Genomic DNA, 13,407 nt, shown 5'->3' with positions numbered 1-13,407 from the left:
GGAGGATAAACATGAAGGCAGAATCATTTGCAGATTCTCCTCTATTTGCTTTTATTATCCATGTAAAATGGGAAACAGGTCATTAGCTAAGGCTAAGGATGAAAGGGATATCGAACTTTGAGGAAAGAGAATAAGGAATGAAGTGAATGTCGGAACATGGAAGAGCGAATGGACAAGGGAGATACAACACGATTTCAGGCAGCCTTGAGGGCCCCCTTGCGAGTTGGTTTTTTATTTCAAGAGCAGAGGTGCGCACAGGCTCTCACTGATTTGTGAGGTCTAAAAATCAAAACAATTAGACTCATGGAGATAGATAGTAGAAGATTGGTTACCAGAGGCTGGGAAGAGTTGTGGGGAGTGGGGCAGAAGTGGGGATGGTTAATGGGTACAAAAAACATAATTAGAAAGAATGAATAATCCCTAGTATTTGACAGAACAACAGAGTAACTACAGTCAAAAGAATTTAATTAAAGGATGAGTTTGTGTCCTTTGTAGGGACATGGATGCAGCTGGAAACCATCATTCTCAGCAAACTATCGCAAGAACAGAAAACCAAACACCGCATATTCTCACTCATAGGTGGGAACTGAACAATGAGATCACTTGGACTCGGGAAGGGGAACATCACACACCAGGGCCTATCATGGGGAGGGGGGATGGGGGAGGGATTGCATTGGGAGTTATACCTGATGTAAATGACGAGTTGATGGGTGCTGACGAGTTGATGGGTGCAGCACACCAACATGGCACAAGTATACATATGTAACAAACCTGCACGTTATGCACATGTACCCTAGAACTTAAAGTATAATAATAATAATAATAATAATAAAGAAAAAAGAAATAAATAAAAAATATAGTCTTCTACTTTGTAAAAAAAAAAAAAAAAAAGAATTTAATTGTACATTTAAAAATAACTAAAAGAATTGGATTGTCTGTAACACAAAGGATAAATGCTTGAGGGGATGAATACCCCATTTTCCATGATGTGATTATTATACGTTGCATGCCTGTATCAAAAGATCTCATGAACCTGATAAATATATACACCTACTATGTACCCACAAAATTTAAAAATTAAAGAATGTATGTTTTGTTCTTGCCCTGTTCTGCTGCACTTGTGCAGGCATGGAGTAAATAAAAAGTTCAACAGGACTTGCTTTGACCAAAACAGTATGATAAAGCAAACGAAGATGATGATGATGATAATTAGCAATAGATCTAAGCTAGGTCAGTAAGGATATGCGTACGAGTGGTTGAGAAACGGTGAAGAGGTGGTAGGATCAATGAGGTCAAGGGATTGTTACAGAAGCAGTAGCAAGAGAAGCACTGGGAGAAAAGAGGTGGTGACAATAGCAGGTTGCTATGCTTAAAACTAACATTTTGGAGTCGTTTCAGTTATTTCTAATGATAAAGAACAAGGTATGTCCAAGGAGTGGGTGGCTGACAGAATGAAGAGAACAAGATCACTGGAAGAAAGGAAACTGAGCAGTCAAAAAGTTAACACATTGGAAGGATGATAGTGATGGTTAATTTTATGTGGCAACTTGTCTGGGCTAAAGGATGCCCAGATAGCTGGAAAATAATATTTCTGGGTATGTCTCTGAGGGTATTTCTGAAAGATATTAGTATATGAACTGGTGAACTGAACTGAACAAAGCAGCTGGTGCTCTGCAATGTGTGGGCATCACCCAGTCTCTCAAGGGACTAAATAGAACAAAAAGACAGAGAAAAGGCGACCTCAATCTCTACTTTAGCTGAGATATGCTGTCAGACATCAGTGCTCCTAGTTTCAAGCTTACAGACTCAGACCAGGACTTAGACAGCGGCCCCTTCCCCACCCCAGATTCTCAGGCCTTCTGACTTAGACTGAATGACACTGCCAGCTTTCCTGGTTCTCCGTCTTGCAGAAGGAAGATCGTGGAACTTCTCGGTCTCCACAACTGTGTAAGCCAATTCCTGTCATAAATCTTCTCATTTCCATAGCTATGTGTATATCCAATTTGTTCTGTTTCTCTGTAGAACCCTGAATAATACAGCCATCTTTGTTACTTACGTCACTAAAAATTATGATCACCAGGAAGTAGAGTTTGGAATTGGCAGTGAGCCAGGAATTTCAATTTTCAAGGAACAAAAAAAGGATAAATTGAAAATTATCCAACAAAGAACTTCCCAACCTAGTGGGCAGAACATATAAATTTAATGTAATAGGTGCTAAAATAGGAACACGAACTGAACACCATGGAATAATTGAGAAAAAACAACTCATTGTTAAGTATTCAACAGACATCAGTGGGAGCATAAATGGGAGTGTGTTTTGTGTGTGTAGTGAGTTGAACGGTGGTCTCCCAAGAAGACGTATCTATCCGGAACCTGTCAGCGTGACTTTATTTGAAAAAAGAGTCTTTGCAGCTATAAGTAAACTAAAGATCTTGAAATAAGAACATCCTGGATTACCAAGGTAGGCCCTAAATGCATTACTTGAAAAAGACAGGAGAGGCAAAGACACCAACACAAAGATGTGAAGACAGAGGTGGAGACTGGGGATGCACAGTCACAAACCAAGCAGTCACCGGAGGAAGCTGGAAGAGGCAAGGAGTGGAATGTCCCCTAGAGCTTCAGGAGCAACTGCAAGAAACCCTGCTGGCGTCTTGATTTTGGACTTCTGGCTTTCACAACGATGAGAAAATAATCTTTTATTATTTTAAGCTATTCGGTATGTGATGATTTGTTATTGAAAGGAATAAAAAGGGATAGGAGTTTGGAAAGGCATGAACTTAACGTGGTTAGTGGAATATAATTCCAGACAGCATGTTCAAAGGTAAGGAGTAAAGAAGGGACATGTGGTTCTAGAATATAAAAGCAGGTTACATGCCGAATAGTTTGCAACTTTTATAGCAAGATAAAATGTTTGGATTTTTATTCTCAAAGATTCCCATAAAGCAATGAACATTTTAAAGGAGAGTCATATAATAACTGTGGGGATAAAGGCAGCGAGGAATAAACATAATTCATAATAATATGAAGTAGGAATTGGATTTAAAAAATCTGGTGACTTGGGGGCCAGTTATACGGACGGTGTATTAGCTGGGAAAGTAATGGTAATGGCCTAGTCTGAAGCAGAGGCCAAAGGCTGGGAAAGAGATCATGGTAAGCTATAACTAATATCATTTCATGACTAGATGGCTCTCAGAGGAGAAGCAGAAGTTAAATGAAACACAGAGGTTTCCATCTTGGAGGACAAGAAACAGGTTAAGGTGGAGATTGAAGCGGAATATGATTTTCATCTTGAAATTTGAAGGACCTGTGGTGGGGAGAGGGGAAGCTACTAGACAAATGGGGGAAACAAAGAGTTTGGTGGGTGAAGGGTGGAAATTCATATCTAGGATTCAAAAGGCAAAGTGCTTTAGAGAGATGGTGAATATAAACTGCAAATTTAGTAATGTTCAAAAAAAAAGAAGAAACAAGAAGCAGCAGCAAAGAAGAAAGTTGTTTGACTGTTTTTCCCTGAGTAAAGTAATTTGTACATCCAGCCTTTTCTCTCTGGGCTGGACCTAGACAGGTTATAACATAAGTTAAACATGTATCCATCTTTTCTTCAAACAAGTATACTCAATTATTGCGTTAAGAAATTGAAGCCAGGATTTAAAATGCAGGTTGGGTCATAACACCAACAGTCAATGAATATTTATTTATAATAAGCTTACCATATTGCTTAACTAATACTCACTCAAGCTAAATAATTAAATCTAAGAGCTAAAAAGTCTTGATAAGGATTGGCAATTAAATAAAAACAAAATAACAAACTTAAAACCCTAAGGGAATGCTACTTAAATATCCTAGTCCAACATCTGTCTATTTAACTCAAAGATCCAAAATCATTAACCATTCCTCTAAAAAACTAATTCTGAAATTTCTTATTTCTCAGGCACTCTCATTTTTCTGAGTCTAGTCTTCAAAGCTACAAGTTTCTTCTCTTCACCTTCAAGAAAAGTACCTAATGACTCATCCTGCTGTATCTCACTCAAATTCACCCATTTAACTCTATTTCCACCCATCAAATTCTATTTCCACCCATCATCACACTGTAGCAACTTATTCTTAAACTCCCTGACCCCAGCCCATCCCCCTCCATTTATTCACTCTCGTGCAAAAATAAATGTTCTGATTTACACACACTATCCTTTACCAGAATAATAATAATCATCTCTTATCAAATAATCATTGTAGTAATTATGTGGCATTTAACTAAATATACAGAATGCATGGATATACAAAAGGAGCTGCACTATCTCCAACCTAGGTGACTCACTCCCCCCTCCGCCTTTTTCTTTTAATAATTCATATATATGCATGAGGTACAAATTTCCAAAGATGCCTAAGAGTGATTAGTGAAGAACAGTCCCTTTCCCATCTATGCTTCTAATTTGCTTATTTCCCTACTCCGAGACAATTAAATTGGTAACAGTAACTGCAAGTACTTTTGTATCTGTAACTACATTTCTATTTTCCCAGAACAATTAGGTTTTGCTAAAATGTTCATAATATGAACATTTGTCTTATTAAAAGGAAGGCGGGTAGGCTATTTGGCTCCCTTAGACTATAAGATGCCATTATGATGGCAATGCAAACAATTTTAATATGTGCTCATTTGGAATAAAGAAAGAAGAGTTGAAGTAATCTGTAAAACAATTTGAATGTTTTATATGGACATTCATTATTCAAACTGAAATAATTTTTAAAGTAAAAAGAATTTTGTTGCACCTAACTTAACCATATTTATTAAGCGACAGACCTCGGATGCTATTCTGTACTACTTATTTCTACCTTTCTTTTAGGACCTCACTGAAACTCCTTCAACTTACCTTGGGGAATCACTTCACTCTTCTAATCTCTCCTAGCAAATGACATTTTTTGGAATTATAAAGAACCTTACAAGCGGATTAGTTTATAAATTGAAAATCAAGCATAGTACAGTCTAAATAACACTTTCAAACCTCTTAACTCACATTTAAAATACAGAACATCAGTTTTACATTACACTTAGCCCTGGGAGATGCTTCATACTGAGAAAATCATCATGACCATATATGCCATAATAGAAACTTGGAACAACAGGTTCCTTTCTCCCATCGTGTATACTCTCTGAGTCATAGTCTCTCCATTAATGTAATAATCTGTTATACGTATTTCTCTCTTCCTATCCATCCCTCCACTCAAAACTTACAGTGGAATTAAATATTCATAGAATGCATTTTCTCCAAGTATGCTATCTTGTTCATTTTTTATACATCTACCTCCTTAGTCATATTGTAAGTGTCCCTCTAAAAGAGAAAAAAAAAAAAACCTCTTTAAATGTCTTGTTAAAATGTACACATGGTAGTCTCTTGGAAAATACCTTCTCCTTACTACATTTGGTAGGATAATACTAACATATGGGTTCCTTCAGTGAGGATAAAAGCAAGGACAGAAAATGGGGTCTAAAGGAATCCTAAAGACAAGCTTTATCTGACATAAACATCTGATCTGTAAAGGAGAAGTAGAGATAATAGATTTTTCAATCATATAGTTAAAGGTTAAACCTCTTACCTCAAAACTAAGCTGGTCCGTGAAACACTCAATGCTAAATAAATATGCTAAAGGATCCCAGAGAATTTCACCCCAAAATATAACACCACGGTATACTGACTATTTTAGATGAAAGGCCATTGAAGGTGATCAGATGTTGGAAGGGGCCTACCCTAGTATTTATTCCCTTTTCTATCTGAAGACTGGACCTGCCAAAGAGAAAGCCTTCTATCCCCTCCCCCAAATGTCATTATCTAGCACAGAAAATAAGAGTGAGAAATGTAACCACACCTGGACAGGTGTTTCACAAGATAATGTCTGTCTCTGGGGCTCACTGAAATTCCAAAGAAAATTCTTTATAAGTAAATGTATATCTTCAGCATCCATTCATTCTCCGTACTAACCATCTAGTACTCCTCAAAGGATTCGCCTTCATTCCCCGTATCCCCACTCCCTGTGAAGAGTGTATATAAGCATCGTTGGGCTATTGGGTAATCACACCCCTGTGACTCTCCCCACCTGCACCCCTTATGCATGTTAAATAAATTGTGCATGCTTTCTCTCCTGTTAATCTGCATTTTGTCAGTTCACTTTCACCACACCCTCAGAAGGTGAAGAGGAAGCTCGCCCTCTTCAAACCTACAATATCAAACCTGAATCCAGGCTCAATTTGGATATTTTTATTTCTCAGATACACACAGTACAAGCTTCAATTCCCTAGCCCCCATATCAGTCACAGATTTCATATTTTAGAAATATGGCCTTGATACAGACAATCACTCCAGGCAGCAGACAAGAGACTCTCAAAGTAATTCTTCAATTCAACCCAACCCTCACCTGTTCTCTGTTCACCGCATTGAACAGAATCGTCTTTGCTTTACCTCTCCAGAGTCAACTCGCTGAGTCCAAGAATTGGTGTCACATTCCAATTTGCTCAATTTCTTTCTCATACTAAGTAACAGACATCCTCATCCTTCCTGCTTAGGGTTTATTTTTAAATCACTATATTGGGATTTCTGTTTGTTTCCATGTTTCTCAAAGATAGCTTAATTGAGCAAGGTTTATCCTGCCTTTCTTGTCTTGGCTCCAAAGATACCAAGATCAAGAGACAGCTAGTCTTAGAAATTTTCTATTTATGTATTAACTTTTTCACTTTCTTAGACATGGCAAGCTGGTATCAAAGTTAGTCTTACAATAAAAAATCTTGCAGCTGACTATGTGTTATTATTTAGGGTCTCCAGAAAGACCCCTAAAGAAAACCCAATGGGTTTAACACAGTTGAAACTATTTGACTACAATTAAGTTGTACTCAAATATATTTAGGAGGTTCAGCGACAAGGCCAATGTCTATTTAAGAAGCAACGTGGTTTATAGAGAGGCAAATTGTAAACTGCAGAGTAATGTTAAACAGTGATTCATTGGTGAAGACCAATTCATCATAAAGCAGCAGGGTTGGGTAGGAATTGGAATGAGCCCAGGAGATGGTCTAACAAGAAGAGAAAAGAGAAATTACTAGGGTTAGAGTCTTGGTTACCCAGGTAACTATACACAGATAGGAAACTGAACATCATAGTAGCTGTGAAACTAAATAGCTTAAACTTACAGTTGTTGGAACTTTAAGTTATCCTGAGCCTTGAGAGGAATGTGGCTATGCAGCCTGGGCCAGGTGGCGTGCAGCTGCAATTTTTGCCTTTTTCAAAAGCTCTTTTTCCTGTAAATAATTGAGACCAAATGGTGCCAGAGATAAGACCCCGAAGATTACTACCCATCCTTGTGGAGTAATAAAGTAACCTTCTTTGGAATGCAGAAATCCATAACCAATCAAACCAATTGCTGTGGCATATGCACCTTGTTTCGTATGAAAAATGTTGTAATCCTCCTACAGCTTATCTGTCTGTGCCTATATAATCGAAACTTTAACGTCTCCATTTTGAAAATGCTAACCCTATTTTCATTTGGAATCAGTGTTTTCCTGGGTGACCATCCTCTTTTCAGCCTGAATAAACTCTATAATTAATCCTATTTCCTAAATCTCATTATTTAAGATTGACAGATCTTAACTGGAATTTTTAAAAAAAAAAGAGCAGAGTTGTTTGTTATTACTATTATTTGGTTCATTTGTTGTTAATCTTTTCTGTTCCAACATGCAAAAACAAAGTGTTTAAAAAGACCATATAAAAAAAAAAGAAGGGCTGGCCGGGCACGGTGGCTCACGCCTGTAATCCCAGCACTTTGGGAGGCCGAGGTGGGTAGATCACCTGAGGTCAGGAGTTCGAGACCAGCCTGGCCAACACGGTGAAACCCCATCTCTACTTAAAAAATACAAAAAATTAGCTGAGCGTGGTGGTACACACCTGTAATCCCAGCTACTGGGGAGGCTGAGGCAGAAGAATTACTTGAACCTGGCAGGCAGAGGCTGCAGTGAGCCAAGATCGCACCACTGCACTCCAGCCTGGGGGACAAGAGCGAGACTTCATCTCAAAGAAAAAAAAAGAAAAGAAAAGAAAGGCCAAATTTATGATGGTACAGAAACAAACATAACAGATTGTTTAGAAATTAAGATTGTATATGTGATCTAGAACAGTGTTCTCAAAAACTGGGCATATTTCTCCTGGTGATCCTGTTAAGATGAAAACCCTGATCCAGTGCATCTGCGGTAGGGCCTGGGGTTCTGCATTTCTTTTTTCTTGTTTTATTTTTTTGGATTCTGCATTTCCAGCAAGCTCTCAGATCATACACATGTTGCTGGTCTGCAGACCTCTGAGTAGCAATCATAGAATATAGCAATGTTCACTGATTGTGGAGACACTTTCTCAAAAGAGCTTCTAAAGGGCAGGAAAAGTACAAATTATGCCACTGTATTCAAAAACATCTAGGATAAAGCAAGCACTTAATACTTCATTTAACTGATGCGTTCTCAATTAGAGTACATTGTCTTCCATTTCCGGAGGGCTTTCTTTGAGGACAAGAATTTATATCCATCCCTAAAGATATCTCCACCATTTTAAAACTAAAAATTACAAACTTCCCAACAAAATATGTGAAAGCAAGAAGAAAAACATCACTTCTTTGCCACAGTTTCTCCAACTCCTCTTTCAAATCAAAACAGAATTATTCAAAATACAAATAGATTATTAATACACAAATGCATACATATGAAAATACATATACACATAATAATTGTCTTCAAAGTAATTTCGTTTCTTAAATTATTGCAAACTTAAACTTTCTCAGAATTTAGATGTCAGATGAAAAGCTTATTGTAAAGTGCTTCACATTCATTTTAAGTGATTAGGGTAGAGCTTGGCTCAGAGTATGTGCTCAATAAAGACTTATTGGTATATGTAAAACATGCTTTTTTAAATATTTACCTTCAGTAACCAATGCAATAATCCTATCAGGTAGACAGAACATTTTTCTTCATATTTTGGAAAATGGAATTTAGGTAAGAAAGGTTGAGAACCCTTCCAGGGTGCTTTGTCACTGGCCTTAGGGGTGTTCCTTCTTTATCAGACCATTTCTCACGATGTCAAAGTACTCGCTTCAATGCAATGAAAATTAACTTAAGTAGCAAATGAGGATCAGAGTGTGAACACACTTGAAAAATGTAAAAACATGTTAGAAGAGGGCTCATTTTTTCAAAAGTACATTCTACAAAATAACTCACTATAATAGAAAATTAAGTTGCCAGTTTTTAAAGAAAAAAAAATAGCTTGGACAATTCTGCCTCTAAAAATGAATATGGATGTAATATTAATGATAAATGGAAAGTCCAGGGAAGGTATGATATAGTGAAAATCTCCACTTAACATTATTCATAGGTTCAGAAACTGTGACTTTAAGTGAAATGAACTAGAATAAAGTCCTAGGATAATTCTGTTTTGTTCAAAGTTGTTTCACTATAACGTTGATAAGAAAACTATTGGGTTCATGATACATCATTTTGCTTAAATTTGGAGTTTCTAAGAACCTATCAATGATGTGATGTGAGAACTTACTGTGTATTATTTCATCATAATCTGTATTGTTTTCCACTGCCTCTTGAAATTAGAAGAATAATATTTTTTTAAATCCATATTTTTAATTGTGCTTAACCAGCTATTACCTCTAGGTCAGAAATGTCAGTGGGCAGGCTTAATGTAAACCCCAATCCCAGCAGAAATCACAGAAGCTCTGGATGGCCAAGCTCAGGGGGCAGCATTTAATTACCAGGAACAAAATGAGGATGAGCATCATAATAGGAGACAGGGCTGGAGTAGTCATCAGGGTGCATGAAATATCTGACATGCAGAGATTCCTAGACAGAATTAATTAATCAAGATATCTCCAGAAACAAATTCATTAAACATTCCCTAAGGTCTTGATTAATTGTTGTAAGACAAAACAATTCCAGCGCTAACATACAAAGGCCTTATTTCAGCCCCCAGCCTAGAGAACAAAGTTTCTAACCTAATTCCCAAGTCACAGACCTGGAGCCTCTTACATAAAGAGAAGATCAGGTATTGAGGAAAACTTGTTTTATCTTTACCAGGCTTTACTATGATGCCTTCCTAAAGTCTTACCATAAAGAACTTTTAATTAGATGACTGTATTTTTCAAAAAGGGGAATGTCCAAACTTTGGAGTCATGCTGGATAATAAATATATGTGAAAACTAATTCCTATGGATCTTGGGAACCTGTGCGCCAATTCAGCAATTTAAGGTAAGGTAAAATACTAGCAGGTCTAAATAAAAATTACTACTGTATTATAACAAACACAATCAGAGGTTGACTTCAATTTCAGCTATACTCCTAAATGTGGTTTTCTAACAGAGGTAAATTTACACAGCTCTCAATAATGGATATTGCAAAAAAAAAAAAAAAAATTCCTGCATTCTCATATGCAACAGGTCACAAAAAGCAACTGTCAGTAACCTAAAGAAGAGCAGTATTTCTCAACCCTTCCCTCAGACCCCTGCACACATCCATTGCATTACAGATGCCACACTGCTGAGATCTAAACAGCAAGAAGCAGCGTGGCAGGGGGTGACATTAATCCCTGGGAAACAAGAAGCCTCCCACTGCAATGACATTCCTGTGGCCAAATCAGCTAAGGCAGTGGTTCTCCCGCTTTCATGTGCACACAATTCACCTGAGGATCTTACTGACATGCAGATTCTGATTTAGTAAATCTGGAATTGAGTCTGCTATCTATTTCTAACATGTTCCTGAATGATGCTTGCTAGATTTTGGATCACACTGTGAGAAGCATAGCTGACGAGCTGGGCTATCTCCTCTATCTTAGTCCATTTTATGCTGCTATATCTAAGACAGGGTAATTTATAAAGAACAGAAATGTATTCCTCACAGTACTAAAGGCTGGGAAGTCCATGATCAAAGCACTGGTAGGTTGGTGCCTGGAAAGGGCCGAGTCTCTGATTCCAAGATGGTGCCTTGAACACTGCATCCTCCCAAGAGGAAGAACATTGCTCCTCACATAAGTAGAAGAGTGAGAGAGAAAGAACAAATCTGCTCTTACAAGCCCTTTTTATAGCAGTATACTGTCCTCATGGCCTAAATACTTCTTATTAGGCCACACTTCTCAACACAATTTCATTGAGAATAAAGTTTCAACATGAGTTTCAGAGGGGATAAAAACCTTCAAACATAGCATTCTCCAAAATAAATCATTGTAACCAAGGAGGCACCATGACAGACAGACTTTTGGATGTGGGATATTCCATTAGTATCCTTTTGCTATGTCTTTCAAAAGGCTGTCAAATTTGAGTCAGGTGTAATGTGTAAAAGAGTGTCTAGTGGACCCAGATTCCGGTACAAATGGTTTTGCCACTCATTCCTGGATGATATATGAAGCTTATGACAACCCCTGACAGGAGAATCTAGAACAGGCATTTGGGATATAGGGTTAAAGATATGCATCCTTCCACAGGTATCATCTTTCAATTGGCTACTTGGTTCCAAGGCTGGATGAGACATTAGGTGACCATTCAACCCAGACCACCACCACAAACTAGGTGCTATGAGATCACTTTAGCTGTAGAGTCCAGGTTACCCAGCAGCTTTCCATAATTAAATAGAAGCAATTTATGCATTCAGGACTGAGAGAGCCCCCAAAGGCATGAGTATGTTGCAAGAGGTTGTTCACCTCACCAGGAACTTGACTCTAGCCATACCTCTGAGCCTCCCTTTACCCAAACCCATGGTGGCAAAGTCCCCTAACATCAATTGGGTTTACAGTCGTACAATATAATGGCACAAGACAAAACTGTTCTACTTTAAGAGTTTAGCAGGTCATAGGGATGATACAGAAGAACAATGGAGAGGGAAAATATTTCCTATGTGCCAAAATGTGAGCAGTCACTCAGGATCTTCCACTTTGCCCCACGTTGACATCAGAATTTATATAAGATGCCTACACAATGGTTCATGTATGAACTATTTATTTCTTGGAGGGAACAAGAACAAGATTAGAAATACTACACACAGATTTGGGGACCACAGCTTTAAAATAACAACGTCCTGTTTCTCACATGAATGCTCACCATAAGACATTCTCTGCAGAAAAAACAAATGTGGTCTAAGGATATTCTTCACATGGCAGAGAGAGCCAGATGTTCTTTTAATGAGCTGATGAAGAAAGAAGCCATGCTGATTAGGCACAAACACGGACCGTCATGCATCACGGCCCATTTGCCCTGGTATCAGCAAGCCCGCAACTTGGGGTTCTATTTATCTGGGAGTTTTGGGAAAAAAGAAAAAAATAACTCCAAGATAGAACACAGAAACATCACTCTCTCAACGGGGACTGCCACCTGACCATTTGGGGATTCTCATCTACTAAGGAACCAGTAGGAAAGAGAGTAATAGTCTTGGTTACATGACTTGTCCTGTCCATCAAGGAAAAACAAGGTTGCCTGAATATTCTCAGAACTGAAAGGAATAAGGGTATACATAACCTAGGTGAACCTTCCTTATATTAATGCAGCACTGCACAGGTATAACCATCAAGGACTCAGGCTCTTTAGAAATAAGGTGTGTCTAAGCTATTTCTCAATTCTGAAATACCCTGTTTCCCATCTTCAGATTACCTTTTCAAGAAAGAACCTGGCAGAAATTGTACGCCATATGTTTTGATAGAAATCAATGTGCAATGTTTACTGAGGTTCTAGTGAATTATTTAGAAAGTTTTACAAAGGAGCCTTTTAGTAGTAAGTAATGGATAGTCATGCTGGATTTGGCAGTGGATTATAGAAAGCGGTTTTCCTACGCATTCTAGTAATGGCAGCTCAACTACCTCTCACCACTCATCGCTCTTTATAGAGAGACATGCGTACATGTGGTGAAGGACTTAACACTGAAAGAAACCCACAGCAGGGGAATTTTAGAAAATTAATTGATTGGTCTTCTATTTCTCTACATACTGCAAAAGTAATCATCTGTTTTAGAAGAAATGCCCTGCCCATAGCAGAGCTGTCTGTGGTCCCATAAATGAAGATGTGTTTGCATTTTATGCAACATACATTTTACAGCCTAAAACAAATCAAATGTATAAAGTCTGCCAAACTGAACTGCATAAAGTTCCCCTTTGTAGTCAAAAATTGCCAGTGATTCTTTCTAATAAGAACATCTTTCACTCTGATATATATACACCCAACATATGCACAGAGATTCTAGTCTCATAGCATAATGTAGTAGGGGTGCAGTGTCCACTTAAACAGTAATTAGAGCACAAAACCTATACTTATCTCTAATTTGGTAAACTTGTATAGTCCAAAGCATACATTTCTTTTTTTATAACAAATAATTTTAGCAAGTTTTTACCATTAAATTTTATCCTC

At 37.8% G+C, this 13,407-nt stretch overlaps 1 protein-coding gene across 1 annotated transcript in view; it reads right to left on the bottom strand.

Annotated features, from left to right (window-relative positions):
* GPC5 (glypican 5) overlaps positions 1 to 13,407 on the bottom strand; it is a 1,454,359-nt gene that overhangs the window by 1,361,831 nt on the left and 79,121 nt on the right. The window lies entirely within an intron of this gene.

This window comes from Macaca mulatta, chromosome 17 (assembly GCF_049350105.2).
Source record: "Macaca mulatta isolate MMU2019108-1 chromosome 17, T2T-MMU8v2.0, whole genome shotgun sequence".
Lineage (NCBI taxonomy): Eukaryota > Metazoa > Chordata > Mammalia > Primates > Cercopithecidae > Macaca > Macaca mulatta.
This window is presented reverse-complemented; position numbering and strand designations above follow the sequence as displayed.